The sequence below is a fragment of the Pelophylax lessonae genome, assembly GCF_965119305.1.
Source record: "Pelophylax lessonae genome assembly, chromosome: 8".
In the NCBI taxonomy this organism is placed as follows: domain Eukaryota; kingdom Metazoa; phylum Chordata; class Amphibia; order Anura; family Ranidae; genus Pelophylax; species Pelophylax lessonae.
The window spans coordinates 219,452,608-219,474,141 of NC_138775.1; positions in this window are offsets into that span (position 1 = coordinate 219,452,608).

Below are 21,534 nucleotides of genomic sequence, written 5' to 3' on the forward strand. Positions count from 1 at the left end.
TAAAAGAATAAGTAACTTATGAGTATGGTCAGCTTTAGGGTGATGTTAGTCCACTACTAATAAAATTATGCCATTGTGTCACCTAAAAAGACCTGTCACAAAGCAGCTGCCTCATGTGACCCTTAGCAATCAGGAAGCTGTGGATTATAAAGTCCCAGTGATGGGCACTTAGAGCTTGCAGTGACTGTTAGTTTCAGTAGAGATGCAGATGCAGACTTTGCCAAGCTCTGGCCTACAATACTGGAAGAAAAAAATAACCGAGACAAGAAGCTAATGGCAGGATACCCAAACTGATGCACAATGGACAGTGCCTGTGCTACTAGAATTCCTCGTTGGGGCAGTGTTGAAGGCTTGTACAAAGAAATAAATAGGTAAATCCAGCTATTTGTCCAACAGAAACCCTCCCTTCCCAGAGTCTTACCATAAGATAGGCCCCACACAGGCTGTGTTTGCGCCTTTATTTCCTTGCAGGAGCCTCCAGTGCTTGATGATGGTCTTGAGGCCATCTTGCAGGATTAAGTGGCTCAGATGGTCTGCTGAAGAACTGTAGGAAAGGATTAACATATTCCCCTTAGTTTAAGCCCATAAATATACATAAAGTGACCTGTTAAAGAGGATCTCCACACACATGTTGTTTATCTGCATTTTTCTCCCCTGGCAAGGAGAGAAAAATACAATCTATCTTTCTCTCCATTCAGAGGAAAAAAAGAAACCCAAGGGTGGGCTGCACAGTGGCTGATCAGTGTGAAAGCTAACCAAAGGTTGGCACCAGGGCTGCTGATAAGGCAGTACAGCCAGCCCTCCTGTACGGGGCCCGGGCTACATCAGTTTAACAGGGGGGCCCGGGCACCTATTGAGCAGGAGGGCCAGTTGTAGTGCCCTATTACTGGAATTGATCTCTCTCTGGCTCTCCTGCAGCACAGCTGAATTCTACTCCTCTCCCTCCCACCAGCTGCGCTGCAGGAGAGCTACAGCGGGATCAGTATCTGTGCCTCCCTACGCCCCCTACCCTAACGACTCTTTTACACAGGTATGCTGGCCATGTGAACGAGGGGATTGCTCATGCAGCTGAAGCTGCCTGTTACACTCCCCTCTGAGAGAGAAGAACGGTCAGCTGTGTTTACAACAGCTGACCGTGCTTCTCTCTCTGCGGGGAGCGATTGTGGGTGCCCAGTGGCAATCTCGGGCGCCGGTCCCGTGGATTGGCATCCCTGCTGCCTAGTGGGGGCAGGAGCGTGCCCCCGGCGGCGCGCGCTTGCCCTCTAGCACCACTTGCATGACCGACGTACCCCTACGTCGTTTCGCGCAGGCCGAAGCCAGCCTGCCCCAATAAAACTGCGGCGGGTGGCCAGAAAGTGGTTCAAAATAGCAAAATTTATCTAAAATCTATTTTAGCAAAGATTCGGGGACATGAAAACTCTCAACTCCTTTCATCTATAGTCGCAGTGGATTGAAGTAGGCATATTTCATTTCAGCAATCTGAGATACTCCCCTTCATCTCCCCCCCCCCCCCCCCCCCCCCCGCAGATGATTTTAACAATGATTTGTATTTTAAATATCTACATCTTGGAGTACTAGGAATTCTGGGAGTGATATTTTGCCACAGGAGTCTGTGAGAGTTGTAAAAACCCAGCATATGATTCAGTTTGACAGCAGTCTTGCAAAGCATAAATAACCATTTTGTTTTGTAAGATCACTAAAAATAAAATTTCCATGGATTGGTAGCGCTGGTACACACATATTTGCTTTGTCTCTCTTTGGTGTGGTTCTATATAAAGCTACATAAGTAAGATACAGTAATAGCAGTATATAAACACGCACAGTAACCTTTAAAGGTCACCTCCTTGCGTGTTTCTATCTCAGTAAAAGTCAAACGTAAAAAAAGCTATGTTAAAAAAAATGTACTTAGATGTTCAGAAATAGACGCTGAATAGGAGGGGTTAATGCTGCTTCCTTGCCCTCAGGGCCTGGTATGAACAGATGAGATGAGAGTGTTAGATTTTCTCAGGCTTGATGCTGTTTGCTATCTTTCATTTAAACCCATTTGTGCAGTGGGTGGTAGTCCATTTGTAATATTTTCTAAAAGGACAGTATAAATTTGGTGCAGTGTTGTGAAAGAATGAATCCCTAAGGGAAATGTGATTTATAGCTCTTATCTACCCATTTTAACTCCCAGTCATGCTGATTATTCATTCTCTGCCAGTGTTTGCTCACCTATTCTAGGCCAAATAGTTTTGGATTGTTTATTAAAACTGAACCCTGGGCCAAAGATTGGTCCGATATTTGGGCTGCCACTAAGGCTGGCCATACACTATATAATTTTCTTGTTCAACTTTCCTTTAGATTTACCAAAACCATGTAATATAGGGTCAAACCTAAACACTTTCAATTTGTATGCAATCAGGCAGGCCCTTGCACTACATAGTTAAAGGTAAATCTAAAGGAAATTGAATAAGAAAATTGTAGAGTGTATGGCCAGCCTAAGTCGGCATCCAATAATATTGTGGCGCTAGAAACAAACTACAAGATCCTTATGTGCTGGTACCTGGTCCCTGCCCGGATGACCAAATATCTGCCAAATTACTCTCACACCTGCTTTTGTGGTTGCTCAGATTCAGGCACACATCACCACATCTGGTGGTTCTGTCCTCTGGCCCAAACATTTTGGGCTGAAATTTTCTGTATATACTATCTAACCCTGTTTGATATTCCTCTGGACCCAACCACAGCTCTACTAAACAAAAAAAACCTTTAGATATAACCCACCTACAATTTAAACTCCTCCTGCTGTGAAACAAACCATCGCTAACCTTCTTTTATTCTACTGGTCATTGTGCTGTCAGAAAATATATGGTTTGGGGGTCTTTTGCAAACTCTGAAAGCTGTAAGGGTAAAATGAAAACCTCCAGATTTTTTGAGAAATTTGGTTATTTAGATCTTTTGCATCCGCTCAATTTTCACCATTTCACAAAAAGGCACAATTCAAAATAGACCAATATTTGTTATTTATGCACTCCATACAGGTTTAGTTTTTATACTTAGTAGGAATTTTGTATCTGCTAGTAATGATTTTTTTTTTGCGAAAATATTGTTTTGATAAACATTTGTGAAAGAATGATGAGGCCTTAAAAACCAGTAGCACCTTCTTTTTATTCTACTGATTACTTGCTTTCAGAAAATATATATATTTTTGGGGTCTTTTATAAACTCTGAAAGTGAAAAATTAAAAACTACAGATTTTTTGAGAAATTTGGATTCTTACATTTCTGCGTATGTTTGATTTTCACCATTTTGCAAAAAGGTGTAATTTCAAATTTACAAATATTTGTTATTTATTAGCGCAATACAGGTTTAGCTTTTATATTTAGAAGGAATTTAGCAGGAATTCTGTAAACTTTGCTGTGTTTTTATCTGCTAATAATGATTTTAGAGTATTTTTAGTGAAAATATTGTTTTGATAAACATTTGCGCAAATATCGCGGGGTCTTAAAAATCAGTAGCACCTTCTTTTTATTCTACTGGTCATGTGCTTTCAGTAAATGTATGGTCTGGGGGGTCTTTTACACACTCTGAAAGCTGTAAAGGGAAGATGAAAACTTTCAGATTTTTAGATCATTTGGATATTTACATATTTGTGTGCTAAATGATTTTAGTGAATTTTTTGCGAAAATATTGTTTTGATAAAAAAAATTGCGCAAATATCATGGGGCCTTAAATCTCAATAGCACCTTCTTTGTAGTCTACTGGTCATGTGCTTTTAGAAAATGTACAGTTTGTGGGGTCCTTTACACATTCTGAAAGCTGTAAGTGAAAACTGAAAACCTTCTGATTTTTTGAGAAATTTGGATACTTACATTTTTGTGTATGTTCGATTGTCACCATTTCGCAAACAGGCACAATTTTAAATTTACAAATATTTGTTATGTATTAACTCAATACAGGTCAAGTTTTTATATTTAGCAGGAATTTTCTAAAATGTACTGTGTTTTTATCTGCTAACAATGATTTTAGTGTATTTTCAGCAAAAATATTGCTTTATTAGCACAATATTCTGTTTGGGGAGGGCCATTTCTCATACACCCCCCCCCCAGAAAAAAAAGAGGGCTACGTACAGAAAGGGATGACTTTAAAAAAAATTGAGAATAGTGAAATTGCTATAACACTCCTAACGTTGATCTGCTTGTTTATTTATTTTTTTATAATAATAAATATTACTTTTTTTTTAATTATTATTTATAAATATGCCCCAAAAGCTTCTTGATTTGTATTATTTTGATGCTTCAGTTTCACACATAATAAGATACTTATCATTTACTGTGTTCTAGTTCTGTCTGCTCTAGTTTATTGATGTTGTCAGAATCAACATATTTCAAACCCAGTGCTCTTACACTATATAGCAAAGGCAATAACAGTAGAGAAATCTTGGTAGAGGTTTTCCTTAGTGGAGATAAAGATAAGTTGTATTGCATTCCACTTTTATTTCATTAGCATTGGCTTTTTCTCTAAGTAAAGAGGGAGTTAATAGTATGACCAGACTAGCGCACCGTACGTACACTATCTGTCATCTTTGCTTATTGACTTTGTGTACAAAATAAATGGGTTGTCTAGTTTAGGATCTTCACTGCAATACATAATGGTAAATGGTTTGGATAATGCTTTGTCCAAACAGATCAATGACTGATAGGTTGCACTTATAACAGTGTTCACTTTTTGCTTTACATTCATGATGACTTTACAGTGATCACAGTGGGTTATTTAGCCATTCATATTACTATGAATTAAATATAATAAATATTTACAGCAGGCTTTTAAATAGAACTGTTACTAAAACCTACCGACTGCTATTTGTTAGTATCCCATGTAAACTTAAAAATGAAAAACTAAAGAAAAATCTTTAGTAGAAACTAGTAGAAGCTACTTATCACAATCTCTGGCTTTGATCTGTTTGTTGGTGCCACCACACAGCCTTCTGAAAAACCTGTATTTTGTAACTTTCATGAAGACCTGGTTATCATTGACCTGATCTGAAAAGGTCAGGGGCGTAACTGCAGGGGTTGCAATTGCAACCAGGCCCCATGCTCCAGGGGACCTGTGCAGCTCACCTGTAAACCTGGATAGGAGGGGGGGCAGGGGCAGAATGTAGAGAAATCACAATCCTCCTTTTTCCTCCTGTAGCTGAAAGAGGAAGATGGAGAAGATTGGTTCTTCTGTATGCTGCCCCAGCCATTCCTCCTATCCAGTTCACTTGTGTTCTGCTGTCTCTGGGCCCCTGTATGCTCTCCTGGTACCCCCCCTCCACTGTGCACCCTCCCCTCTCCTGCCGGCTGCTGCAGGGGATGTATCACATTAGAGAACCAGGAAGGGGTCGTTAAATATGTAATTTACCAGCTCCTTCCTTTTCTGAATGGACGGAGTCATAGTCAGCGACACTGTAAAAAAAATAAAATAATAAAAAATGATACAATTAAAATACCAAAAAATAAAAACTACTGACACCAGAGGGTGAACTTCCAGGATTGCAAAAGTCACACTTGCGACCTGGCCCTGGCATTCCACCACTGTGGGGAGGCCCCAAGATGGCAGAAAGGGAGCCCACTGCAGAACTTGTGAAAGGGTCCTGCAACAAGAGTAAAGGGTCCCAGGATCAGCGGGAAGAGCCCCAGGCTTAAAGGATTCTAGTTACACCTCTGAAAAAGGTGTTCTGTCTAAATGCAGGAGAATCGATTTGATGAATTAAAGACATATGGGAGTGGCAAAATGTAAAAACAGATCCCAAAATACACTGATCAGCCATAACTTTATTACCACTGACAGATTAATGTTTTACTCCACTTAGGTTGAGAAAAAAACATTCCCCTCTGGGTAATCTCTGTACATTGCAGGGATTTTAACAAACTATGTTGCAGATTCCTACCTTTTGTTATTCTGAAGAAATCATTGTTTGTTCCTCTGTGCTGAGTGAGTCTAATGGGAGTGGTTTCATAATTATCTATCAGCTGTGGCAGCTGCAGGGCTCTAATGGGGAAAGCTGCTGGGTCTGCATCCCTTTAGACGTGTTCCTATTGGGAGTATCTCACCAAAAATTACATTTTTGTTGCATGGGATGCCAGAAATCTGACTTGTATCTTAAGCAGACTTCTGGGAAAATTGGTGAGCCAATCACACAAGCAGGAAATGATGTTTCTAGGGTGTGGTCATTATACATTCTGTGTACAGAACAGCTCCAGGTAGCCATATTGCATTGCATTTTCAGAAAATTACAACAGCTGCAGATTGAAAAGGAAAGTAATTTTTAATAACATTCAATTACAATATGATTTGTGTTGCAATTGTATACGCTATATTGTTTTTCCTTTGTTTGCTGATTTTTTTCCCCACGAAAGTGGAGTTACCCTTTAGGTGTATAACATTGAATATATAATTACAGAAGCATCAGAATGTCAGTGGGATATATTAGGAAGCAAATAATCATGTTGTCCCTGAAGATGGGCATTGCACTTTGTTATGTATGGGGCTGCGTAATGGCAGACCGGTCAGGGTGCCCATGCTGACCTTTATCCACAGGCAAAAATGGCTACAATGGGCACGAGAGCATCACAACTGGACCACAGAGCAATGAAAAAGGTGGACTGGTCTGATGAATCAGGTTTTCTTTTACATAGTGTGGATGGCCGAGTGCGTGTTCATCGCTTATCTGGGAAAGAGATGGCGCTAAGACGCAGTATGGGAAGAAGGCAAGTCGGCAGAGGCAGTGTGATGCTTTGGGCAATGTTCTGCTGGGAATCCTTGGGTCCTGCCATTCATGTGGATGCTACTTTGACACATACCACCTGCCTAAACATTGTTGCTGACCAAGAACATCCCTTTCATGGAAAGAGTAATCTCTGATGGCAGCAGCCTTATTCAGCAGGATAATGGACCCTGCCACATTACAAAAATGGCTCAAGAATGATTTGAGGAACACAGCGATGAGTTTGAGCTGTTAATAAATCCTTTATCTAAGCAGCATAGGGAGGGGCAAGAACCCCTGTGCCAGGGTCAAGAACCACACACATTGCTGTTCCTTTTGAGGTCTGGGCTGTAAACTGTGACTCCCATGCACATGCGCAGAAATGATGTCATCGCGGCTCGGACAATCAGACAGCTGGAGCTTACAAACCCAGAAGGAAGACCAAGTGAAGATGGAAGTCCTGTCAGCGGTGACAGCGCACTGCTGGAGGGTTTTGTTTTAAGGTAAGCTTCTCATAATGTGCTAGTATGCAGTGCATACTAGCACATTTTTTACAAACTTTACTACCACTTTAACAATAAAATAATACCAAAAACAATAAAAAAACTTGAAAATGTCTTCTAGCATGTGTGTGTATGTGTATATATATATATATATATATATATGTGTATGTATGTATGTATGTATGTATGTATGTGTGTGTGTATACAGTACAGACCAAAAGTTTTGATACACCTTCTCATTTAAAGAGTTTTCTTTATTTTCAGGACTATGAAAAAGTAGTCACCTGAAATGGTCTTCCAACAGTCTTGAAGGAGTTCCCAGAGATGCTTAGCACTTGTTGGCCCTTTTGCCTTCACTCTGCGGTCCAGCTCACCCCAAACCATCTCGATTGGGTTCAGGTCCGGTGACTGTGGAGGCCAGGTCATCTGGCGCAGCACCCCATCACTCTCCTTCTTGGTCAAATAGCCCTTACACAGCCTGGAGGTGTGTTTGGGGTCATTGTCCTGTTGAAAAATAAATGATGGTCCAACTAAACGCAAACCGGATGGAATAGCATGCCGCTGCAAGATGCTGTGGTAGCCATGCTGGTTCAGTATGCCTTTAATTTTGAATAAATCCCCAACAGTGTCACCAGCAAAGCAAACCCACACCATCACACCTCCACCTCCTCCATGCTTCACGGTGGGAACCAGGCATGTAGAGTCCATCCGTTCACCTTTTCTGCCTCGCACAAAGACACGGTGGTTGGAACCAAAGATCTCAGATTTGGACTCATCAGACCAAAGCACAGATTTCCACTGGTCTGATGTCCATTCCTTGTGTTTTTTAGCCCAAACACGTCTCTTCTGCTTGTTGCCTTTCTTTAGCAGTGATTTCCTAGCAGATATTTTACCATGAAGGCCTCATTCACACAGTCTCCTCTTAACAGTTGTTCTAGAGATGTCTGCTGCTAGAACTCCGTGTGCCATTGACCTGGTCTCTAATCTGAGCTGCTGTTAACCTGCGAATTCTGAGGCTGGTGATTCGGATGAACTTATCCTCCGCAGCAGAGGTGACTCTTGGTCTTCCTTTCCTGGGGTGGTCCGCATGTGAGCCAGTTTCTTTGTAGCGCTTGATGGTTTTTGTGACTGCACTTGGGGACACTTTCAAAGTTTTCCCAATTTTTCGGACTGACTTACCTTCATTTCTTAAAGTAATGATGGCCACTCGTTTTCCTGTACTTAGCTGCTTTTTTCTTGCCATAATACAAATTCTAACAGTCTATTCAGTAGGACTATCAGTTGTGTATCCACCTGACTTCTGCACAACACAACTGATGGTCCCAACCCCATTTATAAGGCAAGAAATCACACTTATTAAACCTGAAAGGGCACACCTGTGAAGTGAAAACCATTTCAGGTGACTACCTCTTGAAGTGTGACTCTACAATTTTCATGTGAACCCAATGTTGCAGCGCTGCTTAAAAACTAAATCAATAGGTTAAAAAATGTGAAATAGAATAAATATGTGAACTTGTGCAAATGTGCAAACATGTGCAAAGTATACTGTGCAAATCTCGCAAGATCACGCAATAAATACTTCAAATTCATACATAAAATATCAAATTCATATTAAATCATAAAATCCATATATAATGTCCATAAAGTGCAGATAAGGTGCTCCTGTGCTTTACTGTGTGCATGGATGGGGATGATCCCCTTGTGGTTTTCTACTTACCACAATACGCTCGGTATAAGGCATTCAGTGATGTCTTGCAGTATAGTCACAGTTTTCTCTGGCAGCCTGGGATTCGTAATTGAGTGGGGGAGATCCTTATTGGTGGTCCTTAACCACTTGCCTACTGGGCACTTTTACCCCCTTCCTTTTCAGCTTTCAGCGCTCTCACGCTTTGAATGACAATTGCGCGGTCATGCTACACTGTACCCATATGAAATTTGTATAATTTTTTTTCACACAAATAGAGCTTTCTTTTGGTGGTATTTAATCACCTCTGGGTTTTTTATTTCTTACAAAAAAAAAGAAAAAAGACAGAAAATTTGGAAAAAAAAAAGTTTTTCTTATTTTCTGTGAGTAAATTTTGAAAATAAATACATTTTTCTCCTTCACTGATGTGCGCTGATGAGGCGGCACTGATGGGCACTGATGAGGTGGCACTTATGGGCACTGATGAGGTGGCACTGATGAGGAGGCACTGATGAGGAGGTACTAATATGCTGCACTGATGAGCACTGATAGGCGGCACTGATGAGCACTGATAGGTGGCACTGCTGGGCACTGAGAGGTGGCACTGCTGGGCACTGAGAGGCGGCACTGCTTGGCACTGAGAGGCGGCACTGATGGACACTGATGGGTGGCACTGATGGACACTGACGGGTGGCACTGATGGGCGGCACTGATGAGCAGCACCATCAGTGCCCACACTCAGTGCCCATAGTGCTGCTAGTCAGTGTCCATCAGTGCCTAGATGAGCAGGCACTGATGGGCACTGACTGGCAGCACTATTGGCACTGAATGTGGGCACTGATGGGGGGCACTGATTGCGGGCACTTATGGCATTTTTTTCCCCTCTTGTGTAATCAGGGCACTGGTGATCAGTGCCCTGATTACATTCCTCTGTGTCCCCTTCAGCCGATCGGCTCTCCTCTTCCTCACACTGCAGTCTCTGTGTGAGGAAGGAGAGCTGGCGATGAGAGATGATCTCATATGTTTACATATGAGATCATCTCTCATTGCACGGTCCGATCACGTGGTGAATGGCCGCTGTGATTGGCCATTCACCACGATCTGTGATTGGGACAAGGGACACGGCCGACACAGATTTTCCCCGATGCGCGCTCACGGGAGCGCACGTGGAGCCTATCACTGGGAGTCACTGTCACTTTAAAGACGGCCTCCCGGAAATTAGAGCCCGCGCTGTAGCCGTCTTTCGGCTATAGCGCGGGCCGGAAGTAGTTAAAGCATAACCCGAGTTCCCTTAAAGAAGAACTTCATTAAAATAGTCAGAGACTGCATAGCAACCAGCAACTCTAGAAGAAGTAAGGGACCTCCAGAGAGTAGACAGATCACAGACCTCAACTCCCGAGTCCCGCTGCACCCGCCCGCCTATTCATAGTCATGAAAATAAAGAATACTCTTTGGATGAGAATGTGTGTCCAAACTTGGTCAGAAAGGGGGTAAAATCTTCCGGGGCTGAACTGGTTAAGCTCCGGTTATCCATGTGCATGACCAGGTGATTTTGTTACAATATCTGCTTTCCTCTGCTCCTGTCTTGACAATAATGTATTAGTCCAACGAAAGAAATACATTGAATATCAAGATTTTCAAACTTTGAAAATGTTTTACAAAACCAGCTACGAATCAACCTTGGGCAGATTTGCTCATCTTTGGTTAGAACCCTTTCCCACTGTAACCAAAATTTTAAAAAATGCATTTTGCCTTGAGTTGGATTTTAACCTAACACATACAATAACATTTCAGTGTATATATATTATTATTATTATTACTAAAAGACTCTAAATTGAAACACAAGATATATTTTCTTTCCCAGTTTGTCGAACACAGATGCTAAGGGCAAGAAAAAGAGTTTTGCTTTGGCTTGCTAAGGCTGAGCTCACTGTCTGAGCAATTTACAAAATAAACATTCCAATTAGATTATGACTCGGGTACTCTGCAGAATTTCACTACTTACAAATCATGGAAATAATAAAGATGGCAATGCACCCTGCAGACTCTGTGAATTATGTATTGCGAGTTCGAATTCCATAATTGATTTTCAAGGTGGGGGAGGAGGGGGGTAGTAATAGACTGCAGAATACACTACGTATACATACACAGCCACTGCACACAGCAGAGTAATGCAGGCACTGCTTCCCAATCTAATTTCTGCTACCTTCCCAATAAAAGAAAGGAAGCTAATTACACAAGGTTGAACACAGCTGGTGCTAGATTTTATCCAGGATCTCTCTAATTACAGCACATGACTTTAATTTAATATCCATCCTGATTGTGTATGCAGTACAGCACACTTCAGTGTAGTCACTGCATTATTAAAAGTTTCATGATAATAATTGGCTTGAATTGCCTGTGTACACCTGGCTGCAATACTTTGGAAAATGAACAGCTTTGGAATTTTTTTTTTTTTCTTAGGGAAATGTAAATGAATATGGTTCTGTTATCAAAGTGAAGTCAACCATTTAAAAGGAGTCAAGTATTGTATTTTCAGTTTGATTACATGTCTAGTTGATACAGCTACTGACATTATGGCCTCATGCACACAGGGCGTTTTTACAGCTGCTTTTTGGAGAGTCAGACGTTTTTTTTTTGCAGCTTATAAACACAACTCCATTTTATTCTATGGCCTCATGCACACACAGGCTTTTAGGAGCTGTAAGTGGCATAGGCGTTTTCAAGCTGTAAAAAAAAAACCCAGGGCCAGTGCGTTCTGGAGCTGCAGTGTTAGGCTAAAGGCTGCTAAAGGCTGCATACAGCATTAGGCCACGTCAGACGTTTTTTAAGCTGTAGTAATTGCATTTGAGGTTGGAAAATAGAAGAGGGCAGAGAGAGGCTGCTAAACACTAACACTGCTAAAACGTGCATTAACGCCAATACAAAACGCTTCTAAAAGCAAGCTTTTACAGCTGCTTGTTCCTAGCGTCAGAACTGGCTTTGCAGCTCGTTTTTTTCAAACGCCCTGTGTGCATGAGGTCTTACAGTAGAGATGAGCAAAATTGAGAAGTTTCATTTCCCACATTTTGCCATTTTGGTGAAATAAATTGGAGTCGATGGGGAAGACAACTGTAAGGCATATATGTGCGGCCGCGGTTCCCAGAATGGGGTCCAGTGCGTCTCTGTTCACCATTTCAGGTGTGAATTAGGTCCACATTTTTGCCTGAATTTGCACCTGAACCAGGTCCACAGATGCACAGGACCCTTTTCGAATGTGGACCATGGCCGACACGGACCTGTGTAAACCGGCTCTGTTGCAAGGCTGGAACATCGCATGTCATGCAAATTGGATGAGGGGAAACCAGCATTCAATTCGCACTTATTTGAATACAGCCTAAGATGTTTTCGACTGTTTTTAGGTTTTCAATGGGCTGTGAAGTGGTTCTAAAGCCTAAAGGTTTTACTTTACCTTGATGCATTATAAGCATCAGGGTAAAAACTTTACTTGTCCAGCTTCCCCCTCCCCTCAGCCCCCCAAATACTTTCTTGAGCCCAATCGTGATCCAGCAATGTCCATGAGAGCAAAGGCTCTGGCCTCTCTGAAGGAACAACATAAAAACCTGAGTGCAGCTGTCAGAGTCACCTGCGGCACCCAGTGATGGGGAGCACACCGCAGAGGTTGTGAACCCAATGGCTGATAACTGAGGGTCGATGGACCAGAGGAGCAGCTACACAGGGTCGCAGCCACGGTCCTGGACAGGAAGCTAGAGCATAAAACTCCCCAGGGTGCCGAGTCTAAAGCTGGATACTATACAACTTTTGTTGTTAGATTTCCTTTAGATTTACCTTCAACTATGTAGTGCAGGGGCCTGACTGATTGAATACGAATTGAAAGTGTTTAGATTTGACCTCATATTATATGGTTTTGGTAAATCTAAAGGAAATAGTTGTATAGTGTGTATGGCCCATAAGAGCCAGAAGGTTTTCACCAGAGCCTCTGATGGTGAGGATGGACTTAGCTGCAGGAATAGTCAGGAGAACAACCCAAAGGTCGGGCAACAAGCAGACAGGGATGGTCAGAAGGACAAGCCGAAGGTCAGGGCAACAAGCAGACAGGGATGGTTAAGCAAAATAGCAAAGTCGGTACACGGAGATCAGACAGAGCACACGGAAAGAAATACTCAGGGAAGCCTTCACACAATTGTTGCTCGGGCAAAGCTGGCTTGCAGTGCGTAGGTTAATATAGTGTTTCCTGTAGGAGGCTGGGGTGGAGCCATGCTGAGAGAAGATTACCTAAACACACAGGTGTGAGAGCACTGCCCCTAAAGATGATACACTTACCAGAGAGGTAAGCAGACAGTCAGGGCATGAAACATTCCTACAGATTTATGACAGCAGCACTCGACTTTCACCAATGCTTTCTCTAAATACAGTAAAATAAACAGGAGAAATTGAACAATGTATGTGTTTCACTAGAAAAATAAAAACGAAAGAAACAAAATATCCAAAAAATCAAAACAAATGGGATACAAGGTAAATACCAAAGAATAATTAGCATGTAGTCCTGGACTAGACCTAATGTGACGTCAGCAGGAAGCGACAGTGGCCAGCGTGGAACGCAAGCCCTGATGTGACGTCAAAGAGACGGGATGCATTTCAGAGCATCTGATTGACTCCTCCTTCATGCCATTGTAGCTACAACATCACATCTGGGCTTACGTTCCACGCTGGCCCCGGTTGCTTCCCGCTGATGTCACATCCTGGCCCTGCGTCCTGACCCCAGCAGAGTGACTGTCCTCTCAGTGTCTCTATTGGTGACTCCCCTCTGCTTGCCCGATTGGAATTATTTCCATCACACCACACTGGAATTTACCTGGACAACCTCCCGCTGGACGTATTCTATTATGATGAGCCTTCCCTTTCTATTTATCCTGTAAGAGTGTTTTTATTAGCTAATAAAATCGTTTTATGATACTACACTTAGAGGCGCCTCCCCCTTGTTCCTGTTTTTACCAGGGTCTGCTTCCCTCCTGGAGTGCTGCCCAGTGTTGTACCCACACCAGCCCTGGCACAGCTTACAGTTCTGAACTTTTTTATACTGCGGATATTTTTCTGGCTAGTTTTGTTGCTCGGAGCGCCCTACATCCAGCAACCTCCAGGTTAGTATAACATGCTTGTTGTTTAAAAGAAAAAAACATTTACAATCACTTTAAGAGTTAGTCCCCTTTCACACATTCGGTCCGTTCAGATCTGTCTGTCAGTTTTTCAGGCGGATCTGAACGGATGCCCCATGCATCTCTATGGGGCAGCGGATGTCAGCAGAGACATGTCCGCTGACATCCGATCCGATCCTGTCCATTAAATCCGGAGGGATGGAAACCCTATTTTCCATCTGTCTGGCAAATAGGATTGGATGAGAATGGACAGGCGGTCTGTTCTCATCTGATTCCCCCATAGGGGACAGGGGGGATCTGATACCTCCGTCTCCGCACACAGAGTGGAGACGGAGCTGTCATCTGCCTGCTCAGCAGGGATCGGCGGATCGATCCCCCGCTAAGCAGAACAGCTCCATCGACGGAACGGAGCCGTGTGAAAGGGGCCTTACAAAAGCTCATTTCAACTATCCTGGACCTGTTTTTGTGACCCTTTTTTATCCTTTTTTTTTATAGTTTTAGTTTCAGAAATGAAAAAAGGAACAAAATAAGGTACAATAAAATGGAACACAAGCAGCAATCACATATACAGTTACAAAAAAAAAAAAAATGCCACTAAGATGCCCTAAATATAACCCCTCCCCCTTCCCCCCAAACACTTCACCCACTAGGACAAAACAAAAAGTAAAGCAAAGTAGATCTTCATTTTCCAATCAACACTCACCTAACGATCTCAGTAAGCACAATTGAGGGTTAAAAACGTAAAGGAGTTGTAAAGGCAGAAGGTTTCTATGCATTAAGATTAAAAGCCTTTTGTGTGCAGCAGCCCCCCTGAGCCCCCCTAACAGTTACAGAGGTCCCTCTCTGTCCAGCGATGTCCACGGATGTCTCAGCCGTCTGACATTTTCCCTTCTGGTTGGCTGAGACACAGCAGCAGCACCATTGGCTGCTGCTGCTGTCAATCAAAATCAGCTAGCCAATCAGGGTAGAGCTGTGACTCAGCTCGGGTGCCCCCATAGCAAGCTGCTTGCTTTGGGGGCACTGAACAGGAGGGAGGGGGGGATCACAAAAAGAGGGAACTGAGAAGAGGAGGATCAGGGACACTCTGTGCAAAACCAACTGTGTGCGGCATACCACTATGCTGCAGATTCTGCATGGTACCATTCGGGACCTCCCTGGATGGATCCATAGGGTCGTTTGCTGCAGCTGGGGTCTACATGCATATGGGACCAATTTGGACCATGAGAGTTTCCCTCGACTTATATTTAATCGAGGGATCATTTTAAATAGCCTCATTATATATACTTTGTAAATATTATATGTTTGGCCTTTTTCTTTTCTATTTTTCTTTTCCCTAGATCTGCTAATATCTATCTGTTACTCTAGACCAGCAACCAAAGCTTAGATTATATTGTAAAACCATTGATATTATAGGCTACACATAATTTATTGTGATGCCTATTACTAGCCATTGCTGGTACCGTTGTGATTGGAAACAATCCCGGTACCATGCAATGTACTTTTGAATACATGTTTTATTATAAATGTTTTTCCCATATTGGTGTCTCACGTTTGTATAGATACATGGTGATGTAATGCTGTATATTCTAAAATGTCTGTAAATGGTATACATGGATTTGTTTCCCATTTACTTTTTTTCTGCATTGGAGTTTTTTCATGCACATTCACTGTCCTCCGCTGCCTATTATCTGACTGCAGGGGGCGGCATCACTCGGCACTCCCAACGGATGTGTGGTCTCTGGACTGACAGACCTACGGGGCTGTGTTCCCGCCCATGTCTGATCATGTGGCTGCGTACAGCTGTGAATGCGGCTGATTACCACGCAGCACGGCGCGCCCTTGCGCATGGCTAGCGCCGTTAGAGACCTGACCCGACGTGTTGTCGTCACTTCCGCCCGGATGTGCGTACGCACGCCGGGTTGAGGGGATGCTCATAAGGTGGCGGGCGGACAATTCCCCTGCAGATGCCGGGGTGTACGCCAGTAGATCAGACACGAGGTAAGCGCTGTGGAGCGTTCTTTGAACAGGATAGATCGATATACATTTAGATTAACGTTCCCTAACTTATACATAACTTGCCTTTTGCTATACAGATATCCAAGTGCCTCTCACCTTCTTAAAGGGAGTCTTCATCTGGAAAATCTATTTATCCTCCCATTGTTGCTATATATGCAAATTTGGAGCCAAAAAAAGAACTTCTTGTGATATTCAGATGTAGCTACAGATACACTTGCATATATCTAACCAAAGTGTGGTAAGCTCAAATCCCAATAGAGCTATTAATCCCTGTAGACTCAGAGCCCCCCAAGCTATGGTATTATATAATACTTTTATGTCCTACAGAGAGAAGTGCCATACTGTCTGGCCAAACAACTCTATGGGCATTCTATGAGCTATCAGATACCGATACTATCACATACAGGTATTGTGACATTGTCACGCATAATTACTACTACCCAAATCACGCTACCTTAATGACCCCCTCCACATCCGTGGGTGAGGCGTTCACTGGGTGGCCATCCCTGCATGCTTCATGGTGGTGGGAGCCCCGGACTAGTATGTGGTTGTGCATGTGAATAACTCCTCTGTACAAAACTGTTGACTACAATGTTCTCATAATATATTTCTATTATACAGGAACTCCAAGGCAAACTAATATACCATATAATCCTATACCCCTGAAGAAGTGGAGTGTTGAAACCCGCGAAACATGTTGGGTTAATGCCCGGTACCTTGGTTTGGGGTTACCGGAGCTTGTAAAACATCAATACTGCCTGAAATGTTCAGAACTGTATGTAATTGAAATGACTATGATGGTAATCTGTTCTGTACAATTTTTATTTTATAATTTTTCTTTTCTATTTTGTATGTAATTAATTTTAATGTAATAATAAAATTTATAATTTTATACATGGTGGTTTTCCATCGCTGACCGTAGTACCGTTAAAATCCCACTAGCCCTCAATCATTCCTTCTTTGCCCATTTCTTCTTTTCCAATTTTTCCCATTCTAATTTTTCCCCTCTTCTTCTCCTTTCCTCTCTCTTCTTCTCTCCCCCTCCCCTTTTTCTTTCTTTTTCTCCCCCTTTTTTTCTTTCTCCTTTCCTTTTCTTTCTCCCCTGTCACCCTTCCTTGTTTTTCTTTTTCCTTAGTTTCCCCCCTTTGCACTCCACACTTCCTTCCTCTCCTTCTGTATTCTTTCCCCTTTTCTCTTCTCCGACTTGTGATTGCTCCACTCTCAGGCCTTTTTATCCCCTCTGTGGTTACCTTTCTACTCCATCTTTTGGATCTTTTCAATTTAAACACGGTTTTTTTGTGTTAGACCCCCACACCAGGGTTTCACATAATTCCCAGTTTTTTTAACTACACAGAGGAGGTAAGTAGAACATGTTTGTTATTTTTGTAGGAAACAAAGACTTTACAATCACTTAAACCACTGCGGCAGGCTGACTCGGCTGCGTGAACTGACGTAGTACTACACGCGCGTGGTGCTGGGGGGCAAGTGGGGATGCTGATGCATGGGGTTGGCGTCACCAATTGCCGCCGGCCACCCGCGAACACTCCCCGCTGAGAGAGAAGAACAGTCAGCTGTTGTAAACACAGCTGACCGTTCTTTTCTCTGAAATGATCACAGAGCACCTGTGATACTTCTATATAGGATCACAGGTCTCTATGGTCATTTCACAAGCCCCTCCCCCCACAGTTAGTAAACATTCCCCTAGGCTTACATTTAACCCTTTGATCACCCACTAGGTTAACCCCTTCCCTGCCAGTGTCATTATTACAGTAACAGTGCATATTTTTTTAGTACTGATTACTGTAGTAATGTCACTGGTTCCCCCAAAAGTGTCAAAAAGGTCAGTTAGGGGTCCGATCTGTCAGCCGCAATGTTGCAGTCCTGCTAAAAATCGCAGATCACCGCCATTACTAGTAAAAAAAATGATATAAATTAAAAATGACATAAATCTTTCCCTTAGTTTGTAGACGCAATAACTTTTGCACAAACCAATCAAAATATGCTTATTGTGATTTTTTTTTTACCATAAATATGTAGCAGAATACAAATTGGCCTAAAAGGATGAAAACATTTGATTTTAATTTTTTTGGGGGGGAATGTTATATAGCAGAAAGTGAAAAATATTGTTTTTTTTTTTTTTTCAGAATTGTTGCTCTTTTTTTGTTTATAGCGCAAAAAAAATAAAAAATCGCCCAGGTGATCAAATACCACCAAAAGAAAGCTCTATTTGTGGAAAAAAAAGGACATCAATTTTATTTCGGTACAGTGTCGCACGACCGCACAGTTTTCCGTTAAAGTAACGCAGGGCCGATTTGCAAAAAATGGCCTGGTCATTAAGGGGGCAAATCCTTCCGGTCCAGAAGTGGTTAGGCAACATTTTAAGAACAGTGAAATCAATTTCCCCCAAATCACTCTACTCATCCATAATGAAAGGGTTGTCCTTCATATCGTAGTATGCCATGCCCACTAGACCTTCCATTGTGTTTAATCTGACTTTGAAGAAGGTTGAGACACCAATTTCTGCTTTGATATTAGGCGCTACTACGGGCATATTACATTCACTGAACACAGTTTGGTGCTTTGGTTAACCACAAGACAGCTAAGGTCACAGTGAAATGACAGAGATCAGTGAGGTGTCACCCTCATTAAAAGTCAGCCTCCTAGTATCTAGGGAGCACACTATATTAACAGAAATCATTTGCTGGGTAATATTCACATTGTAAGGACATTGATGCAGAGCTAGCAAAAGTCATATGAGATGTCACTTAGGAGGGCTGTGAAATCTAGGCTAATTTGTGTTTTTTACCACACTACCGTATGTGATCACTTTATTTTTTTTGCATGTTTTTATATGTTCTTATTAAACATGGGGCATCAGAACAATATCTGATTTACTAAAACCAGAGAGTGCAAAATCTGGTGAAGCTCTACATAGAAACCATCAATCAGCTTCCAGGTTTTTTGTCAACGTTTAATTGAACAATGAAGTTGTAGAAGTTGGAAGTTGATTGGTTAATATGCACAGCTGCTCTAGATTTTGCACTCCCCAGTTTTAGTACATCTATATATAGTTTTTTTTTTTTTTTCATTTTTGCTTCAACCATTATTCAAAAATGTGGTATGCCTTCATAGAACATGTGCACATTAGCGGTAAAAAGTACCATCCCATTGCTGTTTTAACAAGAACAAACAACGCAGATTCATAGTGCTTAGCCAGTACCAACGTTTTCCCTACCAGTGGTTTAAAGTTTTGGAACTGAGTTGAGACTTGCTAATGAAAATATTTTTCTTTTTTGCCAATTTCCTAAAGGTGGTCTGTGGTGTTATTACAATGTCTTACAACAAGACTCTATTATGTTCTATGTCTAAAGACCTAAGAAGAACCTGACAAGCATAGGACATTTAAGGGCATTGCTCATCATGACCTTTAGGGACACTGCCTTTGGCAATTTACCCCCGAAAAAAAATCCACCAAACACTTCAACCCAAAGCGGAGTTCCGGCCGAAAATCCTTTTTTAAAATAAAATTACCACTTTAATACTAACATAACGCCAATTACAGTAACACTATTCCCAGACTACAGTACAGTACAGTATTTGATTGTATCTAATTTCTTACCATTAAAAATGATTTCAGAGCGCGGCCATCTCCGGTGTGGGCGTCTGAAGCCGCTGTTGTCCTCTCTTCCTGATTCCTCTTCCAAGCTGGCTACCCAGAATGCCGATCGCAATCTCGCGCATGCTCTGTAGATTACGATCGTCAATGAGAGGAGCGGCTGGCCATGCCCATTGCCCCCTGGGATTGATGACACACAACTCCCAGGATGCAATGCCAAACCGGAAAGTAACGTCCGGGGCCGCGGCCGCAGAGGGGGGAGAAGGAGGAAGTTGAAGAAACAATCCTCTTATAAAAAGGTAAGGGACCCCAAAAAAAAAATGTAATTGCCCAATTCTTGTTTAGCATACCGATCACTGCAGGAATATGTAAAGTGTAAAATTAGGGTGGAACTCCGCTTTAAGAAAACATACTTTTATGTCCACTTGAAAATATGTGACTCCAAGTTTGGTCATCTGACATAACACAGAGGATTGAAATAGTGATTGGGGGATGGAAGGATTCTTCGTCATCGGTCACAGTCTGACTTTTGACACCTTCATCACTAGGGTATAAAATAATCAATAGACACAGCCATCAATCACTTAATAAGCAGAGCTAGGACTGCAGGAGTGTATATGTTGAGTGAACAGTGTCAACATGAAATACACCTACAATAATAAGTAGAGCCTGATTTTCTGTTAATCGTCCATTATTATTTCCCAGTAGTACCCCAGCACCACTGTCTGCCATTTAGTGTATGGTAAGTATATATTGTGGGATGCATTGAGCCGCACATGAGGCACAAATTCACACAGGATCACCGGTATAATATAGACATCATATGAGCACGATGAACTGGAAGTCACAAAATGCTGTAACAGATGAGGTCTTGCTGACCTTTGAAGGAACTGAAAATCTTGTATATGCTGGGGCTTATAGTATATGAATGACTGAAAGACCAAGGATTATACATCTATGATGTTGAATGTGAGGGTCAAGTTGACTGGACATGAGTTTACCAACATATTTACCCAAATACACCTAGAATGCACTTGACCTAAGTAATCAGAAGCTTTATCTTCCTTTCCCTTCCTCTTGCGCCCTATATGTAACAAGAAGCTATACGAAATCTACCCAAGGTTTGAGGTGTTCCCCCTTATATAACAAAGTTGCACCAGTTGGAATACTTAAGGCCCGTACACACGATAAGAAAATCTGTAGAAAAAATTTGTCCGACGACCGATCTGTCGATTTTCGGATTGTTAGTATGGTGCTTTTGACAGCCGACTCCGACTTTTCGGCTGACAAAATCCGAATGTGCAGGTGATATCATTTTTGTTGTTCGTCAAAACAACGTCTGATGGGGGCGTGGCTTGCGCGCATTGCTGAATGGCTGCTTGAGCCGATAGCTCTCTGGGACCGGCCGGGAATTCGTTAAAAAACGGGGAGTTATCGATCGCCACAGCGCTACCACTTACCTCTTCTGATACCCCGAAGCCCTGGGACAATGTCCACCAGGAAGAGGAAAGAAAATCGGGGCCCCACGAAGCTCACGGCCTTCTTCTCCAGGCCGCCCTCACAGGCAGGAAGGATCCAAGATGGCGCCGCCGCGCCAGCAGGCCGCAACGATCCGGCGGCGTACACAGATCTCCCTGATGCTGACCCCGCTTCATCGGCAGATGGACCCCCACCTCCTTCCCCTCCGGATTCCGCCACAGCGACGCCGATCTCGGGGAGTCCTGCCAAAACGAGGATGAGGATGGATGATCATGGCAGCTCAGGATCCACAGTGAGTAACAGCCTTTACTCCATTCACTCCCTGTCATCCCTGCAGTCCTCCATATCAG